At 34.6% G+C, this 19,893-nt stretch overlaps 1 pseudogene; it reads left to right on the top strand.

The window, feature by feature from the left end:
* Positions 1-2,066: 2,066 nt before the first annotated feature.
* Positions 2,067-3,247, top strand: LOC147489465 (putative E3 ubiquitin-protein ligase RZFP34 pseudogene; annotated as a pseudogene).
* Positions 3,248-19,893: the final 16,646 nt, after the last annotated feature.

Here is a 19,893-nt window from a genome sequence, read left to right as displayed (position 1 = left end):
TTCTCTAGTGCTATCTATCTTTCTTTTTTTATGATGTTTTGAATACCTCTCGAGACTCATTTCATAGATTAGTTTTTTTTTAATGCACAGATGATGCTTGTGCAGTTTGTGATTCGTCTGTTGTCTCTGTTGCAGAACAAGTTTTTCGTTCCAGTTCTGAATATATCCAGTATCATTTATAGATATACCACTGAGCTAAAAAAAACAAAAAAAAATTGAATAGAATTGATGGAGAAGCTAATACAAAGAAAGAATTTTCCCTACAATACCGAATTTGAAGACATTTTCCAAAAAAAAAAAAACAAAACCCTGAGTGTTCTTTAGAAACTCTTTGAATCTTTTTTATTTTTACTTCGTAAACCAACCCTAAGTCAATTTACAATCCATGACTTATTATTACAGTATGGTACAAAGTCTAGAATAGGTGAGAAGATACTAAAGCGAAGGACCCGACACTTCATATGTGATTGACATTCTTTCTATGAGACTACTTTCATTCAGAAGTATGTTTTTCAATGTAGTGTGTGAGATGTTCGTACTTTGTTAGCAATTCGCCGAATAATTCGTGAATCGAATTTTTGAAGGGCAAAATGTATAATACTTCCGAATGTTTGAAATATTCACAATAATTCGCGATTTTTTGACTTGAAACGAATAATACGGATTTTGCCGAAATTTTCAAAAATTTCAAAAATTCTGCTAAAAAAAATAAATAAATTAAAATAAAATAAAAATTCAGTTGCGTTTTTGTTATTTTTTATGTACTGTATATCTTCACTTTTACTTTAAGTCCCTCACTCTTATATTTTTAGTGATAAATTAATCTAAAAGCTTTACTTTTATACTTTTTGGACAACATTTAAATTGTCATGTCATGGTGTGTGTGTATTTTGAAATTTGAACGTTAATTTTAATCCAAGAACAAATAAATGAAAGTACTTATATGGACCATTCAATTGGTTTCAATATTTTTGTAGCTAAATTGTTTAGATATGTTTGTTATGTTGTAAAGAATGACAACTATTATTAATATTTACTAATATAATATCACGAATTTTTTACTTTCGAATTTTTGCAACTAAACGTTTAAAACGCGTATTAATTAAACACTGCATAATTGCCGTATTGTGAATTTTTGACCGTACCGTTTTTTTGAATCACCGAATAATTCTCGAATTATTCCCGTACCGAATTATTGTTATATCCTGAATTGCTAACAAGGTATTCGTAATTTTTATTCCTTTCCCCACATACATGAGGTAAAATAATGAAAATAGCCAAAATAGATAACGTACTTTCTCCAAAAATTCAATTGGGATAACATACTTTTTTTCTCGTCAACTGGGGTAACCAACTTAGTAAATTGGTCAATCGAGGTAATCTGTTAACTTGCCGTCTGAAATCAGCTTACGTGGCAATGATTTTCACATGTGTAATATATTTTGGCAAAAAAAAAGGGTGATCTTTGACATGCCCAACAAAACACTCCCGTACCCCAATTTTAAAATAAATAAATAAAATGATTTTAGACACATTTAGCTTCCTAAATTATATTTCTTTTTTATTAGGCGTACCCAAGATATTTATTGACTAAAACAAGTCATTTACTCTATGTGATTCAGTTGTAGAAGAAAACGATTGCGTTTTTTTTTTTTTTTTTTTTTTTTCTTTTTCTCCAATAACTTCTTATTTTTTTTATCTCATTAATAAACATGCAAACACCCACTTTTGATTTGAATCAATTATACCAAAGTAATGAAAGATGAATACAAACTGAATGAAGATGAAAAAAAAAATTCAAAATCAAATTTTGACGAATGGGAGAACGCAGAAGACTATTTGGATTGCGGGTGAAGACCGGGTGATGGGTCAAAGGTTTTTTATACAGTCCTGCCAATGAGCCAAACATTTGCCACGCCACACCTGAAAATAATGAAACCTCTGAAGCTAGTTTAACGTTAAGATTTAACGGAGCATATGAATTTTGAATAATGAGTATGCCACTTTGACTTGCGTTTCTAGGCATACTCTCTTATTTTCAGTAAAATATTAAGTGAAGTATATGAATGAAGTACACTTTAGTACCATCCAATTACGCGACTTCTTCAAGGATTCAAGTGATCATGCACAACTCTTGCTTACTATTCCCAGATGGAGAATCAGAGTCTTCAATTGCTGCATTATATTTTTATAATAGAGTTCTTGTAGCTCTGTTTGTTCTGATGAATCTTCTATTGGAGTTATGCTGATTGGAGCTGTTCAACATCTCTAGGATTATGTTCTTGCTGATTTCAACTCGTCTTCAGCACTGTAGAAGAAAGCAACAATGTGATGCAGTGTTTGCCTGCTTTGATAGGCAACTGAGTGTGCTCTTATGAGTTTTAGACTAGTTGTGCTAACATGCAACTTTTCCAAGTGTTTAAGTTTTGTGCCAGCATTCCAGTAGGCACCAAAGTTCATCATGTTTTTTATGGGGGAAAGTTTGGTCAATAATTTCATGTCTCTTGGAGCTGATGAACTTGAAGAGATAAACGGAAATCATAAAGAAAGTGCAATCGCATCATCATGTTCCCAGTAGTCCAATATAAGTAGCTTATTAGCAGAAACTAGGGATGATAATGTCAACTCGATAGAAAGGCTAAATCAAGGATTCATACAGTATGGATGTTCACATTACCAACGAAGGTGCCAAATTAGAGCACCGTGCTGCAATGAGATTTTTGACTGTCGTCATTGTCATAATGAGGCAAAGAACAATAAAAACGTTGAAGGGAAGCTTAGACATGATCTTCCACGCCATGAAGTTCAACATGTCATTTGTTCACTTTGTGGCACTGAACAAGAGCAGGTCGGGCAAGTTTGCGTCAACTGCGGTGTTTGTATGGGTAAATACTTCTGCAAAACTTGCAAATTCTATGATGACGATACATAAAGAAGTCAATACCACTGCAACGGCTGTGGGATTTGCAGAATTGGAGGGCGTGAGAATTTTTTCCATTGCTACAAGTGTGGTTGTTACTCGGTGCATCTAAAGAATAGCCATCCTTGTGTGGAAGGGGCAATGCATCATGATTGCCCAGTTTGCTTTGACTATCTATTCGAGTCGAGAAATGATATAACTGTCATGCCATGTGGACATACCATTCACATGAACTGCTTGAAGGAGATGCGGCAACACTTGCAGTATGCCTGCCCCTTTGCTCCAAATCTGTCTGTGATATATGTCCAAGGTGTGGGAGAAGCTTGACATGGAAATTGCCGCGACACCAATGCCTGAATCATATCACGATAAAAATGTTTGGATTTTGTGCAACGACTGTGGAGCAACCTCAGAAGTTCAGTTTCATGTGGTGGCTCAGAAATGCCTGAGTTGCAATTCCCATAATACTCGTCAAACCAGAGGCTTTTAATTCAAGATAACTGATTTCTCAATTGCTTCCTTATCTTTCATTTTGTTCTCTTATGGAGTTTGCCCTCCTTTTGAAGTAGGAGAGGAGACGGCAACTATTTGACCAAAAAAAAAACGGAGACAGCAGCTATGAATCCTTGTTTACCTTCTATTATAAAACATGTTGCTGGTGGAGGGTTACAATATAAAACATGTAGCGTAATTTTGTTTTTCTTTTTTTTTTAATCTTTTTGCCCTTATGGAAAATACCCCAAAAATATATGAGATATATTATTGGATTTAAGCAGTTATTGGGGTATGACAAATATTTATATTAGTTATGGGGTATGAGAGTGTTTTGTTGGGTATATCCAAGATCACCCAAAAAAAACACTAGAGAAACCAACATGTGTGGAAAACTTAATATCGGCGAAATTAACGGAAAGAAACCATCATGAAGACTTCTCCATTATTTTCCTTTGACCTTCTCCATCTTAGCTCTTCCTCACGCCTCCCAAAGAGTATAGATGTTTGGGAGGAAGAGAAGTGATATAAGAATTAGGAAAGAAAAAGTTAATGTGACTATGGTAAATTGATGATCAGTGGACAAGAAGAAAACATTGAAGGAGTTACTTTTTCTCTTTGTTGGTTCTATTCATGGACCAAAATATCGCCGATATATATGATATATCGTCGATATATATCGGTATTTTGGTACACCGATATCGATATTTTCGATATATATCCACCGAATATAAAACTCTTTTTTTTCCGATATATATCAGAATTTTCGATATGAAACTTTATATTTCCGATATAATCGATATATATCGGTTGACTTTTTGACTATTTTAAAATATAAATCTGATATTTCCAATATATTTCCGATATTATATTTCCGATATATCCGATATTTTAAATAGTTTGGACTGGTTAGCAAAAAAATTGATATATCTGATATATATCGGTTTTTGAGTACACCGATATATTCATCGATATCGATATTTTGGGCCTTGATTCTACTGAATTACTGATATTGTATGATGTTGACTCTCTCACTTTTTCTCCCTCTCTCATCTCAATCTTAAACAGTCTACCCATCTCAATGGCTTAACTTGGGGAGAAAAACAAAAAAAGGTTTACCCGATACAATGAACCTATTAACGTCAATTTTTTAATTCATGTAAACACCCCATCTCTTCCCAGATCAGCCGAGTTTTGGGTGTTGTCTTGAATATTAATTAAAACCCTTTTTCACTATATTATGTCAAATCCTGGTGGGGTTCGTGCATTTCCGGCCATCACAATAACAAAAATGGTAACAGAGCTTGAACTCATACCTGAAAATGAAAATAAAAAAATTCAATATTCAAACTCAAATTTAAGTTTACTAAGTGTCGACTTTACTTTACATTACTTACTTATCATTAGTTACAAACCCTTTCCAATATTTGCCGATCAAAGAGCTTTAATTTCGAAGTAAGTTTTTTTTTGAGAAAGTTGCGTACTGGTTTTATAACGTTGAAGACGAACTCACGTGCCATTCTTCAATTGGTTATCTTAATTCGGTGTCCACATTTAAATGTTTTTTTTTTTTTTAAACAGTAAGCTGGGGTTAGGCTGACCCCCACCTGCATATATTATCCAAAACGTACATATCTGGTACCTAATGCATCCTCCTCTACGAGATTACTAAGTTCGCTACCTATTGGAGGTCCATAATGCATTAGCTCATTACAATGAGAAGGGGCTAGTCCTGCAAGGTAATCTGCAGGGCTATTGGCCTCCCTAAAAACATGTGAAAACTTACAACGCATGAATTTCAAAGAAGTGTCTAAGATGTGTGCCAAAGACATTACGGCAATACCACGGCGGTTTAGCTATCTTTGTTGCAATCTGAATTGCTGCGAGAGAATCAGATTCCACTTCCACTTTTAGGAATCCCATTTCCTGACAAATGCAGAGACCAACCTTGATGGCTTTCATCTCTTGGTATACAATGGATTCCACGCCTCCACTTCCCGTGAACGCTGCCAACAAGACTCCTTTCGTCTCGATTACACCCCCCGTGGCCCATGCCCTTTTCTGACAAGGACCCATCAGCATTTAGCTTCACACTACCCTGTTCTGGGGCCTGCCAATATACACTTTGTTGTTTGGCTCGTTCAAACTCTACCTGAAGCCCTATAGCCTGGCATAATCTTCTCGCAGCTCTACCTGAATTATTATTTGACTCATGAGTAAACATTTAAATGTTTACTCATGAGTCAAATAATAATTCAATTAAAACATTTACTGATGAATTAAAAATTTAAATGACAGTGATTTCAAACTGCAGGTTAACGGATTACCCCGATTGACCAATTTACTAAGTTCGTTACCCCAATTGATGAAAAAAAAAGTATGTTACCCCAATTAAATTTTTTGGGAAAGTACGTTATCCATTTTGGCTATTTTTTCTAAAATAATAGACTATTTTCTCAGATATTCTTTTCCGAGCGTATGATTGGTGATGATTGAAAGTCGAGATTATCTGTCTAAATGCATACTAAGGATTCCATTTCTTTGTTAGGAGAGTATGTGAGATTGACTAAGTACACACTGCCTTGGTTGAGAATTATATCAATTTTTATTATCTCCTTGCATAATCTATGAGTCTTTGAAGTAATAAGATAAGCAATGGAGACCTATTCTTTGGATGAAACACTTAGTTGGGAAGGAATTTTCTCTATCTGAAAAATAAATTCTTGAATATACTATTGATCGATTTTGTGGGTAAATCACCTAAAAAGGCTCACGAGACTATAACTCATTCTTTTCGGGGAACTTAAATATTTAAAGCCTTGTTGCATATGGTAAATATAATTGTGATGCCGGCGAAAGTGAATTAGGATTTTCGTTTGTTTATTAGGTAGTGATTTTGACCACTTACCTCTTTTTTATTTTATTTGCTAAGAGACTAGCAAAATGCAAGTTAGGGGTTATGATAAGTGCTCAAAAAGTATATTTTAACCCTCAATTATATCTCTTGTTAGTTCCACTTAGTGAACTAATTATGTTTGTAAGTTAAATTTTGTGACTTTACAGGTGAAAAAGAGAGAATTGCAAAATATCGTAGTTAAAAGGGCAAAAAAGAGCTATTTGGAGTATTAAAAGATCATATGGAGTTCATGGACTATTATGAAAAAAGCCCATGGTTTATAAACATATGAAAAGAATGGATTTGGACATGTTTTAAAACTTATTTGGGAACCCAAGACATTTGACTCACTGATTGGATCAAAACCTGCAAAAATGGATCTTTTTAGAAGCCTTGTTATATGCCAAAAATATGAATAAGAAATTCAACCACAAGCACTCCATCAAATAGACTTACAGTTCAAAAGATATGGAGTTTACAAGATTTGTACCCTGCGCTGAAAAAGTCAATGTGTCCCTGACGCATGAAATCGTTCTATCATGTGCATCCAGACGCATAGAAATAGCAAAACCCTAATTTTGGGTTAAACAAAGGTCAAGGTCGATGAAATATGTAATTGGACCCAAAAGTCCATATTTTAGATGTTTCTAGAGCTTATTGTAACCCTTATAAATAGAGCACCTTAGTGTCAGATGTAGCTCGCCAATTCACATTATTCTTATCTCCAAAACTTGAGGCAAAGAGAGGCTAATACTAAAGTATTTGATTTTCACTAGCCTAAGCTAGTCTTAATAAATTAATCTCCCTAGTCTTATGTTCTTCTCTTCTTGTTCTTCTTTCTTCATGGAAGGCTAGTCTTCTCCTTCAAGGGAGGAGTTGAAGCCAGTATTTAGGGTTTAATGATTATTTTAGTTCATGGTGTTCTCCAATCAGGTTAGTTCTTTATATATGTTTGTTTAGTTATTAATTCCATTGTCCATACCAGGGAATGAGAGTATATATATTAGGGTTTTTATTTATTGCAATTTTTTTTTTTTTTTTTTTTTTTTTTGTTAAGTAGAAATTATATAAAAAAGAAAACATTACAAAATTGTGTGGTTTGGACATATAGTCTAACCATTCTCAAACTAGGTACATTGAAACAACTTTTACATGGCTTCATACCTCACTTCACATCTCATATTGCAATTGAATATCATGCTAGTTTAGGTTTTATTTATTGCAATTGAATATTATGCTAGTGACAGACTTTTATTTATTGTACTTGAATATCATACCATTATTCTATATTTTTCTTTTAGTTGTGTAGTGTTCTAGAGTACAAAAAATGAGACTTCTTGCTACAAAACTTTTTGTTACGCCTAATATTTGTAGCAAATGTTAACATTTTGCCACGCTACATAGCGTTGCTAATCTTGTCTAGAAGTACAAATTATTTGCTAGTTTTGACTACACTTACTAGCGTTGCTAAAGTTATTTTACATTTAAAAAAAAACAAAAATTATTTTTATATCCCATTAAATCTCATCAGCTACGCTTTTGAGCATAGCAAATACTTATTTTTTTCTTGCTACCCTTTCAAGCGTTGCTAATACAGTCATCACCCACGCTTTCTAGTGTAGCAAATACTTACTAGTTTTTGCTATGGCAATAAGCGTTGCTGATACTTTGAGGAAAATTAAATGTGATTATGCATTTTATGAGCCACCACTGCTTGCTACAAGTTGGAACCCATTTTCTACCGCGCCCTATTATACTTGGCACTGATTTTTCAATGAACGACCCTCCCATATTTTTCATGAAAAATTAGAATCAACAGCCCAAACTTTCATGAAAAAAAAAAGCAATAAAACAAACAAACCCATAAAAAAATAAAATAAAAGAAAGCCCTTTGTTCTGCCTCTAACACCGACTCCCTTCTCTCTCTCTCTCTACCTGAAAGCAAAACCCAAATCCTCCCACGCGCACGTCTCTCTCTGTAAGTGAAGTATCTCCCTTTCTCTTTGCTCTAAATTTCCCCATTTCTCTCATTGTTGTGTGGGGCTTTGTTAGATGAATTTTGTTTTGTTTACATTGTTGGGGTTTGATGTTGACTTATGTTAGATGAATTTTGTTTTGTTTACATTGTTGCTAGAAATAGGATTGATGTTGACTTCTGTTAGCAGATGTGGGGATTTGATTGTGGTTCAAAAAGTTACAAGGATGGTTAGTTTTTTCTTTAACTTTTTTCTTAAATTCAATTACAAGCTGATTTGGGGCTGGATGGTTAGTTTTCTTGAGGGGGTTTCCTTGTGGGTTTGTTTGTTGATTTGTCTTGTTACAAAAGCTCTACTTTTGTTTTGTTTTAATAGCATCAAATTGATTTGTTTTGTTTTAAAAGCTCATTTTTTGTATACTTTGTACAAATTATTAGATGGTATAGCCATATTCCGTTGTTTGTCTATGCTATTAGACTTTTTACTACCACCTCATTAATTTTGTCATCTTCAAGCAGGATGCAGGAGCTATTCAGGGCACCTTATAAATTGAGAATGCTTTGAGAAATCTTTGGGATTAAACTAGGAAGGTACTTGACACTAGCAATCCATTTTATTTAGATGCTAATATCTAACTATATTGTTTTTTAGGCTATTTACACATACTTGGTATTGTTCGGCGGATGTTAGTAGTTGAACCAGCTAAAGGAAACAACTATTCAATTGTATGTGTTCTCTTGAACTAATTAAACTTTAGGCTGTGTTTGTTCTTTTCGGTTTGAAAAGATATTGTTGTGCTACAACTTGCTATTGTTTATGCTTTGCAAAAAAAAAAATGCTTGATGTAATGCAACATATATGAAGATTGGTTGCACTATCACCGACACTGTGAGTCTGCGATATGATTAATTGTACATGTTCTAATTAGTAACATATTATTATGATAGCTATGCATAGTTGTTAGTGTTTTCTATAGGTTTATCAGTTGAAGGATAGATCTTGTAAGCTTTTTGGAGGTGTTAGTTATGTTGTGAGTAGGTTAAATGAGTTGTTAATTTTATGATCAAGATTCATGAACTTGCTTGGCAGACCATTTAGAAGCACGTCAAGATTCAAAATATTTTTGCAATTACTTTGTTTTTAAGTCAGGCTGTTTTTATGGTGTGGTTTCATAGTATATGAGATTTAGGTCCTGTAATTCTAATATAAATATGCCATGTTGGGGATCTTGTCCTCTTATATTGTAATTCACATTATTCTAGTACTACTTAATGTTACATTATATATCGTTTTGTGTATAATGTGGAATGATACCTAAATTGTTAGTCCAAAGAAATATAATGGTAATGGAAGTAACCAGGTTTAGAATTGGATCAAACTAGAAAGCCAAAGCTGTAATGAAGGTACTTTGCACAACTTACATTAATGTAGTATATATCTAATCATATTAAACATTGATGGGGCAATATAATTACCTTGTGTGGAAATACTTGGACTTGGTAGAAGTTGGAATATGGGCTTATGTAAGGATGGATATTGGATATGTATGTGGGTGCTTTGTTTGATCTTGGGGTGTTCACCCCAAATTTTAGGATTTGTTTGGGTCGGATTGAGTTGGGCCTCTACTTTTAATAATGGGTCTATGGTGGACTAATGTATGGCAAGTGAAATAACCCATGAGACTGTGCTGGAAAAGAAAACATACGTTCTTTCTCGAGAACTCTCTGTTCGGTTCTCTCTCTTTTTAGAAAATCTATCAGGTAATACTAATTAAAAGAAAAACAAATTTAGGGGACGCTTTTCATTGATGGTTTCTTCTTCTTTTTCATGTAATCAGTACCAAGGTGGAATTCAAGCATCAAGGGAGTTGTATTGCTAAAGTTTTAATTGAAGAAGAAAAGTAACTCAAGTTGATTATTAGTGGATTTGAAATTGATTTTGACTAGACTTGATTCAGGTGAGTTGATTCTCGTGTTTTCTCTACTAAAATTGATTTGGAGTTGATATGTTTCTAAAACTTAGAAACTTGGGTTTGTAGAGTTTGAAGTTATGACAAATAGAATAAACTTAGTTTTGTTTGTCTTTCCCTTTTGTGATCTATTGTGCTGACTTGTGTGGATTTGTGAGTAGGAACTAGGTTATGAGGTTCAAATAGAAGTTGTAGAACTCTTATATAACTTTGATACCCAATTGGATTTGTTTCAATCCAATACATATAGAAAAAGATACAACTGTTTTAGTATAGCTATGTTAACTAGGATTTTCCAGCCCATGTTATGTGTTTAGTCGACTTCCTTAAAAAAATTATGTGGGATTTGCTTAATTGGTCTGAACAGAAGCTGTAGAATTTTGAGTGAAGTTTTATATCCATTTTGGTTTGTTCCATTCTAAGTTATAAAGTGAAAGTTATGGCTGTTTTAGTTCAGAGTGGTGAATTAGTACTTATGCTGACAGTTCAGTAGGTTCAGTCATCAAGCTCGCAAGAAAATGAAAACCATGCTTTCCTTCTTTAAACCCAAAGATGCCACCCCGGGAAATTATGTAACTTCTACGTCTAGTCTTAATATTTCAAAGACTTGGTGGAGATGGCCAACCTCTTTCACAAGTTCAAGTTGTTGAATTTGAGCAAGTTGAACCTTCTCCTCAAGCCCAAAGAGTTAATGTTGAAGAAGTTGACTCCATATCTTTATTTGAAAGTGATCTGGGTAAACGTACTCCAATATACCATTACCTGTTTAATCAACAAGATGATGTTCGACGAGCTTTTCTTGGAAACGGGTGTTGGCTACTTAAACTCAATGAGAAAGTGTATCCATCCACCATATTTGGAAAACAAACTGGCTGGTTTAACTCCTCTTGGTTCACACTTTTTCCTTGGCTAGAGTACTCACTCTATACGGATAGAGTTTATTGTTTTCTGTGTTTTATATTTGAAATAACAAATCCACCAAAACGTCATGCATTCACCATTGAAGGTTTTAAATGTTAGAAGAAGGTTAATAATGGAAAGAAATGTTCCTTTTTGCAACATGAAGGAGGTCCATGCTCATCTCATAGGTCAGCGATAATAGCTTGTGAAAATTTTATGAATCTTTCTCGACATATAGATAATGTGTTAATAAATACATACACTATCTGAAGATGAAAAGGTTGTTAAGAACCGTTTGCTAGTCAAAGCTATTCTTCAGTGTATTCAATTTCTTGCACTATAAGGGATTTCTTTTAGAGACCATGACAAGTCTAAAAAGTCAAAAAAATAGTGGAAATTTCAAGAGAGTATTGGGATTTGCAACGATGTTGAATGATAAGATTGTGGAATCATTAAAAGATGCTCCAAGAAATGCCACATATGCCTCACATTCAATTCAAAATGAACTTTTGCATATCTATGCCGATAAAGTAAGAAAGAGAATTTGTGAGGAAGTTGGCGATGGAAAGTTTTGTGTCCTTGTTGATGAAGCACAAGATATATAACTCAAACAAGGAGCATGCAAATGACGATTGTCCTAAGATTTGTTAATAGAGGTGGTTTTGTTAGAGAGTATTTTCTTGGAATTGTTTGTGTTAAAGACCCTTTTGCTTTAACTTTAAAAGAAGTTATATATATGCAATATCCTTGCTTGCCACAATTTGAATATTATAAATATGAGAGGTCTAGGTTATGATGGTGCTAGCAATATGCGTGGTCAATGGAATGGATTACAGGCATTGTTTATGAGGGAGTGTCCATATGCATATTATGTGCATTACTTTGCATATCGTCTATAACTTGCTCTAGTTGTGGCTTCTAAAGATGTTTATGATGTTTGGTTGTTTTTTTTCCAAGTTGGCTTCCATTGTTACTCTTCATGGTGCACCTAAACATAAATATGAGTTGGAAGACATACGAAAAAATGAAATTGATAAGCTGGTAGCTAGTGGTGAACTTGTTACTGGAAAAAAAGCTAATCAAGTTTCTACTTTGCAACGAGTGGGAGATATTCGATGGAGTTCTCATTTTGCTTCGGTTTATATAATTTAGCCTGAAAAAGATGTTTGATTCAATTTGTATAGTTCTTGAAAACGTCATGAAGAACGGGACGGTCAAACAACTCTATGCGTGGGGAAGCTAAATGTGTTATTCTTGCAATGAAAAGTTTTCAGTCTGTCTTTCTTTTTCATTTATTGCATAAGACTATGGGAATTACTAATGTCTTGTGTAAAGCCCTGCAAGAAGAGTCCCAAAACATCTTAAATGCTATCAACTTAGTCTCAAGTACGAAAGCACTTCTTCAAGAATTAAGATAATCTTCTTGGGACTCCTTGTAGCTCAAGTATTCTTGTAGCTTAAGTAATTGTAATTGAATATAACTCTCAACTGATAATTATCTCTTTGATAAGAAACAAATTTGGATATAAATTAATGTACGTTAGTGGCAAGCCATATGGCTAAGGTTCAACCTTAGACATATGAGTTAATGGGCCTGTACATTGATCCATGGTATTGCAAAGTGGGCTTTAGCCTTGTTGATTAAACGAATAAAGTGGAGACATCTACTAATGAACGTTTGCCACGTAGGTGGGGGTCGAAACACTGCCCCCTCTTTGGCATGTGAACATAATTCATATGGCAAAGAAGAGAAGAAAAATCAAGAAAAAAATGGAATAAGAAAATAGTGAGCGGAATGTATAACAAAGTGTCATGTGAAAAAATTGTGAATTATTGTGAACGAAATAATGTCAAACTAAATTATATGGGATGCAATGTAATTAAATGAAAGAAGGCTGAAGTGAGAATTGAAATGGGTGGCACAAAAAAAATTGCAAAGGAAATTGATGGCAAAAACTGTACCGAAATAATTACGTAATAATAATAAAATTGATTTTGACTACTCATGTTAGTAGAAGATTTATATTAGGATTAGACATTTAAAATTAAATATATGGACAGTAGAGCAATATTAGGAGGAAAAGAGATTCCGAATGAATTGGAGTAAGTAGTGGACTTAGATAACTCTTAATTGGACATAGAAGTGTAACGAAATATATGTACTTAATTAGATAAGTTCGAATTTATTATTATTTTTTTTTTTGATAAGATAAGTTTGAAGTTGGGTGTAAAGGAATTAGAAACAACTCAGACTATTGAGGTCTATAAAACTGGATCGAGCTTCTCTCCCAAAAAGACTCTTTAACTTTATCCGGGCTCTCCATGTCCTAATTGGATCTGGAATCAATGATGCAGTAGCGCAAGAAGCCACCTAAGAAATCCAATCCGATGCAACCACGCAACCAGTGATAATCATAAGAAGAGCCATTAAGCCATGCGGTGAGCTTTTGAATATTGTTTCAGAGAAGTAATATTTGTTAACTTTAGTGATATATATCCTGAGAAATAGAGGAAAGAGAATGAGAAATAGAGGTGTAGACAGAAAGATGGATCCATGCATTCCCAGACAAAGAAAAAAATCATAAGTTGGCATAGAAGAAACTCTTCCCATCTCTTTGCTGGATTCTTAAAGAGTTGACTTAATAAGCTACCCCTTTTCCAATTATGAGTTGCCAGTTGTCAAGTGTTTAATGGCGTTTACTTTAACTTTCTTTTGACGCTATTCTCGTTCTTTTTCTTGTTTTCAGTGTTTTTGTATATACTTCTTCTTTCATTAAGAATGTGTTGCTTAGAGATTACACAGGCGTAAGGAAATTGGAGTCGGAAACAATGATCTGGCAAGAAGGTTATGGGATAGTACGATCCAGTCGTGGAATGTGACCAAACTACGGAAAATCTTGGGAATTATGACAAACAGTGTCAAGGATTTTCAATAATATGAAACAAGTATGTTAACAATGAATTTAATAGTTATTTTAAAATTTTAGTTCTGAAAGAGTGACGAAAATTTGTATTGCTGTTTTTGCCGCAGGTAGAAACGACTGCATTATACGGGCGAAAAATATCGACGAAAAAGTCTACAAAGAAAAGATTCAAGCGGAAAGATCTCAACGCCTTATAAAAAAGAAAGAAGCTGGAGAAAATTTTCTCTCAAAAAATCTGTCGAAAAGTGTTGGTCATAAATATCGGCCAATGCCTTATAACAAATAGTGAAGTTGTCGGAAAATGTCTGTCGGAAATTTTCACTCAGAAAGATCGGCGCAATGCTCTTAGAAAAAATAATGAAACTGTCGGAAAGTGTCACTCGGAAATTTTCCCTTAGAAAGATCGGCACAATGCCATAGAAAAAAAAAAGAAGCTGAAGAAAGGTTATGCTCAGGGTTATCGCACTGCAATGCCGTAGAAGAATTAAAAAAGCTGGAGAAAAGTTTCGCTCAAAAAGATTAGCTCAATGCCGTAGAAAAATAATGAAACTGCCGGAAAGTTTCAATTCGCTCGGAAAAATCGGCACAATACCTTAGAAAAAATAATGAAGATGGCAAAAAAATTCGTTTGGAAAATTTCTCATAGAAAGATAGGCATAATGCCTTGGAAAAAATAATGAAGCTGTCAAAAAAATTTGCTCAGAAAATATCTCGTAGAAAGATCGGCACAATGCCTTCGAAAAGATGATGAAGTTGTCAAAAAAATTCGCTTGGAAAATTTCTCGTAGAAAGATCGGCACAATGCCTTAGAAAAAATAATGAAACTGTCGGAAAATTGTAATTTGCTCGGAAAGATCCGCTCAGAAAAATCGGCTCAACGTTTGGAAAATAATGAATTCGGAAGATAGTTAACCAAAAGCACTAAGCGAAGCAAATGCAGATTTCGAAGAAGAAAAACGAAGATTTAATCGAGCGACCGTAAGACAATTGACAGAGACTTTAATAGAAACGGGAGATCAACTAGAACGTGAAAAAATGAATTACAAAGATTTGTACAAGTTGTCTATGCGAAAAACTGATAAAGAACCATTGGATTTTCCCAAACCAATGATTATGTGATTGTGTAGATGTAATACCATGGAGCTAAAAAAATTTGTTGATGAAAAATAAAAATAAAGTATGGCTTTTGGTATTGAATATTGTTGTTATGTCAGAGAACATACCTGCGGAAAACTGACAATGTTGTTGATTTAAGTAGTTGAAATGAAATAGAACGAGATGCCCCCATGTTGAGAAAAACGCCCCTAATGCTAACTTAATTGAGTAAAATTAGACTACGCGAGCGTAAAAGCAGTCAAGCTTAGACTGACGAAGCTAAACGCGGTAACTTCGTCAGATTTGTCGTAGCGATAGTAACGAACTAAGCGAGCGTAAAAACATTCTAACTTAAACTGACGAAGCTAAATGCAGTAACTTCGTCAGATTTTATTGTAGTGATAGTAACGAACTAAGCGAGCGTAAAAGCGTTCAAACTTAGACTGACGAAGCTAAACACGATAACTTCGTCAGATTTTGTCATAGCGATAGTAATGAACTAAGCGAGCGTAAAAACGTTTAAACTTAGACTGACGAAGCTAAACGCGGTAACTTTGTTAGATTTTGTCGTAGCGATAGTAGCAAACTAAGCGAGTGTAAAAGTGTTCAAACTTAGACTGACGAAGCTAAACGTGGTAACTTCGTCAGATTTTGTCGTAGCGATAGTAAAAAACTAAGCGAGCGTAAAAGTATTCAAACTTAGACTGACGAAGCTAAACGCAGTAACTTCGTTAGATTTTGTCGTAGCGATAGTAATGAACTAAGCGAGTGTAAAAGCGTTCAAACTTAGACTGACGAAGCTAAACTCAATAACTTCGTCAGATTTTGTCGTAGCGATAGTAACGAACTAAGCGAGCGTAAAAGCATTCAAACTTAGACTGACGAAGCTAAACGCGGTAACTTCGTCAGATTTTGTCCATAGCGATAATAATGTTGCGATGGAAACAAAATTATACCATTAGAACTAAAGTGAAAGAAAGACTTTATTGATCACCAAATCTTGAAAAGCGCAAAGATAATAACGGAAAAGAAACTATTGAACTGGAAACAGACTAACAAATATTTGTCCAGTTTTTCGTTCAACTTGTTAATTTTGTCCGCTCACTTAGTAAAATAATTTGTTACGACGAGCAAGAAACGAACACTGCCGGGGTTGTCGGAAATAAACCAACAATATCAAGGCCCTATTTTGCAAATGACCAAGGTTTATGGATTGGATGTCGCTTCATCACGAAAAGTTTGACATATATCATATATCATGTTTTTGACAAGGCATACACTTCTTGGACAAATGTTTAACATCCGTTGGCATGTATAGCCACCAATACCATTGGGTCATTGCTATGTGAGCGAGACTTCACCCCCAGGAGTGGTGTTCACATAGTCCTGACTGAATTTTTTCGAGGCCTAGTAAATCGTTCGCTCTTCCTAAAACAACGAAGGAGAGGATTGAGACTTGTGCTGCTGCGATAGAGTTTTTGGTCATCATACTAAGACATTATTAGTGCTAAGCTCATTGGAATCATTTGACAGCATAAGTGGTTAATCTAGTGTTGTCGTGACAAGGACAACTTGATTTTCCACGGATAAGTATGCGATAAAATCAGGATGCCTTACATCATAATGTGGATATTGTACAATACTGATAGATGTAAAATTTCATACAATTCGTTGAACTAAGTCCAAATAAACGTCCATTCTATCATCGCGAGCCGCATATTATCATTCAAAGTGGCTAGCAACTAACTTAGAATAATTAATTGTAACTTAGTCACCCCCAACTGAAGAGTTGTGCGTATACCTCAAATGACAGTTTCGTACTCGGCCATATTATGTGAAGCATCAAAACCTAAACGTAGAGACCTCCCAATTATGTCTTCATTAAGCTTCAAGATGACAAAACCAAGACTAAAGCCAGACTTATTATGCAAACTATCGGTGTAAATCTATCAATCAGTTGATATATCCGATAAATATTTCAAGTCATCGCCCTCGGGAGGTATTGACAATTAGGGATCTACATGTTCCTCATCGAGTAATGTGTTCAACATAGGAATATCATTGATAAGAAAATCAGCCATTAGCAAAACCAAAGTTTGTCTCTTGTTAACTATATGAGTGGCGGAGACAATGTTATAAGCGCTACGGTAACTTTTCCATTCTCCGACTCGATCCGTAGACATTGCGAAAAAACTGATGCAGCGGATATTTGATAAGTATAAACTTCGACTATTCCTTATTTGAAATAAGCTTAAGACGTCTGACAACATGAAACAAGGCCAATGCAATTTTCTCAAAGCAAGAATGCCTCCATTCAGTTGATATAAGAGCCGTACTAACAAATAATATTAAACGATCATCGTCACTATCAAAAGATAATGGATAAATATGAATTCGATATGCTTTGCTGAGATTCGTGAAAAGTAACCATTGCAAAGTCCGTATTTATTGTCTTAAACTCGTGGATAACTATTGCGAACAACGAGAATCTAATCATCACCACTTAAATGATCCCACACGCAACTATGTTGTTGGCGTGCGTTACGTTGTGGTGTGACAGATAAAACACCATCTTCGAGAGAAATGGTTCGTTTCAGACGGCGTTTGTAGTAGTTGTTATATTTGTCGCACACTCGTGCACTTTTGAAGAAGTGTTTCTTAAGACATATGACTGACATTATCCGCAACAGATGATGAAGAATCGTCAGAGGCAATAACTTCGGGCTGAATAATTTGGCGCATCGGTGGAACGGTAGCCGGGTCGCATGCAATCGGGTGTTAAAAAGGAATAAGATCGAGTAGTCTGATACTGCTAGGTTGACCTTGAACCTCACATTCGCGATGATCGTCAGTAAGTGCATCGAGAACTTAGGCTCGTCGAGTATTGTTCATAACTTTTGTAGAACGTGGTCATCAGTTTTGAATAAGAACCGCAGACGGTGCCAATTATGTTTCGACCAAATATGATCAAAATACTAAGTAGTGATGAAAGAGATAAAGAACATAGAAAAGTAGTGAAAAGGCGATGGCGATTGAGTGAATGCTGAGACTATACATTTCGGTTGCCTACGTACCCAAATTATCGATGGGATCAAGTCTCAAGAACGTAGTTCTGTATGAAAAATAATTTGGTATTTATATAGGTAGAGTAGAGACTCATTGTAGCTCAAGTATTCTTGTAGCTTAAGTAATTGTAATTGAATATAACTCTCAACTGATAATTATCTTTTTGATAAGAAATGAATCTGGACATAAATTAATGTACGTTAGTGGCAAGCCATGTGGCTAAGGTTCAGCCTTAGACACATGAGTTAATGGGCCTGTACATTGATCCATGGTATTGCAAAGTGGGCTTTAGCCTTGTTGATTAAACGAATAAAGTGGAGACCTCTACTAATGAACGTTTGCCACGTAGGTGGGGTCGAAACATGTGATGCTAATATACTATGTTATTTTTGCACATTTCTTTGTTATGTTTTTCTAGGTCTATAGTGAAAACACTCTTTTGTCCATTTTGGGTAAGGTAATAAAAACGACAACTTTTTGCTTATCAAGGCTAGCTAATTATGAACTCAAATACATACTAGCATAATTTTATGTAGACAGCAACAACAATGAAGGGAGAAAAAACATAACATGGAGGGAAAAATAAAAGAATTAACAAAAATTTACAAAGACAAAAAATCTGAGATGAATAGATACCTTCACCTCCTAACTCCATCACTCTTCTCGAATCGATCTTGAGAACTTCTTTTGTGTGAAAACTTTCAGAAATAGTAGAGGTAAGGTTAATAGGAAGAGGAGCCAATTAATTTAGAGGTGCTAACGTGCAAATTACTATGCTAATTAATTTGGCCTTGCCAATTCCATTTGTCTTGGAGAGCATTGAGTATTATTGGAAGGAAGAGTCAATGGTGGAAAATAATGTAACGGTTCTTAGGAAGAGGAAGTTAGAGAGGAATTTAGTTTTGTACTCTTTCCCTTGCCATTCCGTAGGCAACATTTTAGCTACCAAAAAATTGATTATAGGCAAATCCTTCCTTAATAGTGTTTAAAGTTAAGCTAAGCCAATTATGGTGTGTTTCAACTTTGAATGTGCGTTTCAAGCCCAGGCCCAAGCCCATGCAAAGTTCAAACACGATGATCCAATAATTATTTTTTGACGTTTCAAAACGAATAATTATGAGATTAATTTGGCGATGGTCAAATTTATTTGTGAGTATCATTTATGAAGAAAACATACCATTGATTGGGATGTTCAATTAATAGTTATTGGGTTGGGTTTTTTTGGAGATAAATTTACTCTAGGCCCGAAGCCCACTTCAACCATAGAAGATCTCTACCGCACACGTGTCCTCCCTGACGTGATCCACATCGTGCAGTCGTGCACTAACACCTCTCTCAAAAAACCACTTTGTCTTATTATATATATTATTTATAACATTAAATACTATGAAATTAAAACTACATATTATACTAATAAATATAATTTAGTAATACTAGCAAGATGCACGCGATGTCAAACAAAACTTATCGAAGAGTGTAAAATTCCAATGTTTTAAATACATTTAAGAGGCAACCTAAGCCCTGATGTTTTATGTTATAGAATTCTCAAGGATTCAAAGTATGTTTGCTCCATGAATGAATGAGTACTACCCACAAAACAATTTGGCACAAAAAAATAGATGAGAAACAACTTTAAATTCAAGAAATATGCGGTT

This window comes from Coptis chinensis, chromosome 7 (assembly GCF_015680905.1).
Source record: "Coptis chinensis isolate HL-2020 chromosome 7, ASM1568090v1, whole genome shotgun sequence".
NCBI classification, from domain to species: domain Eukaryota; kingdom Viridiplantae; phylum Streptophyta; class Magnoliopsida; order Ranunculales; family Ranunculaceae; genus Coptis; species Coptis chinensis.
The sequence above is the reverse complement of the archived record's forward strand: the minus strand, read 5'-3'. Positions and strand labels throughout refer to the sequence as shown.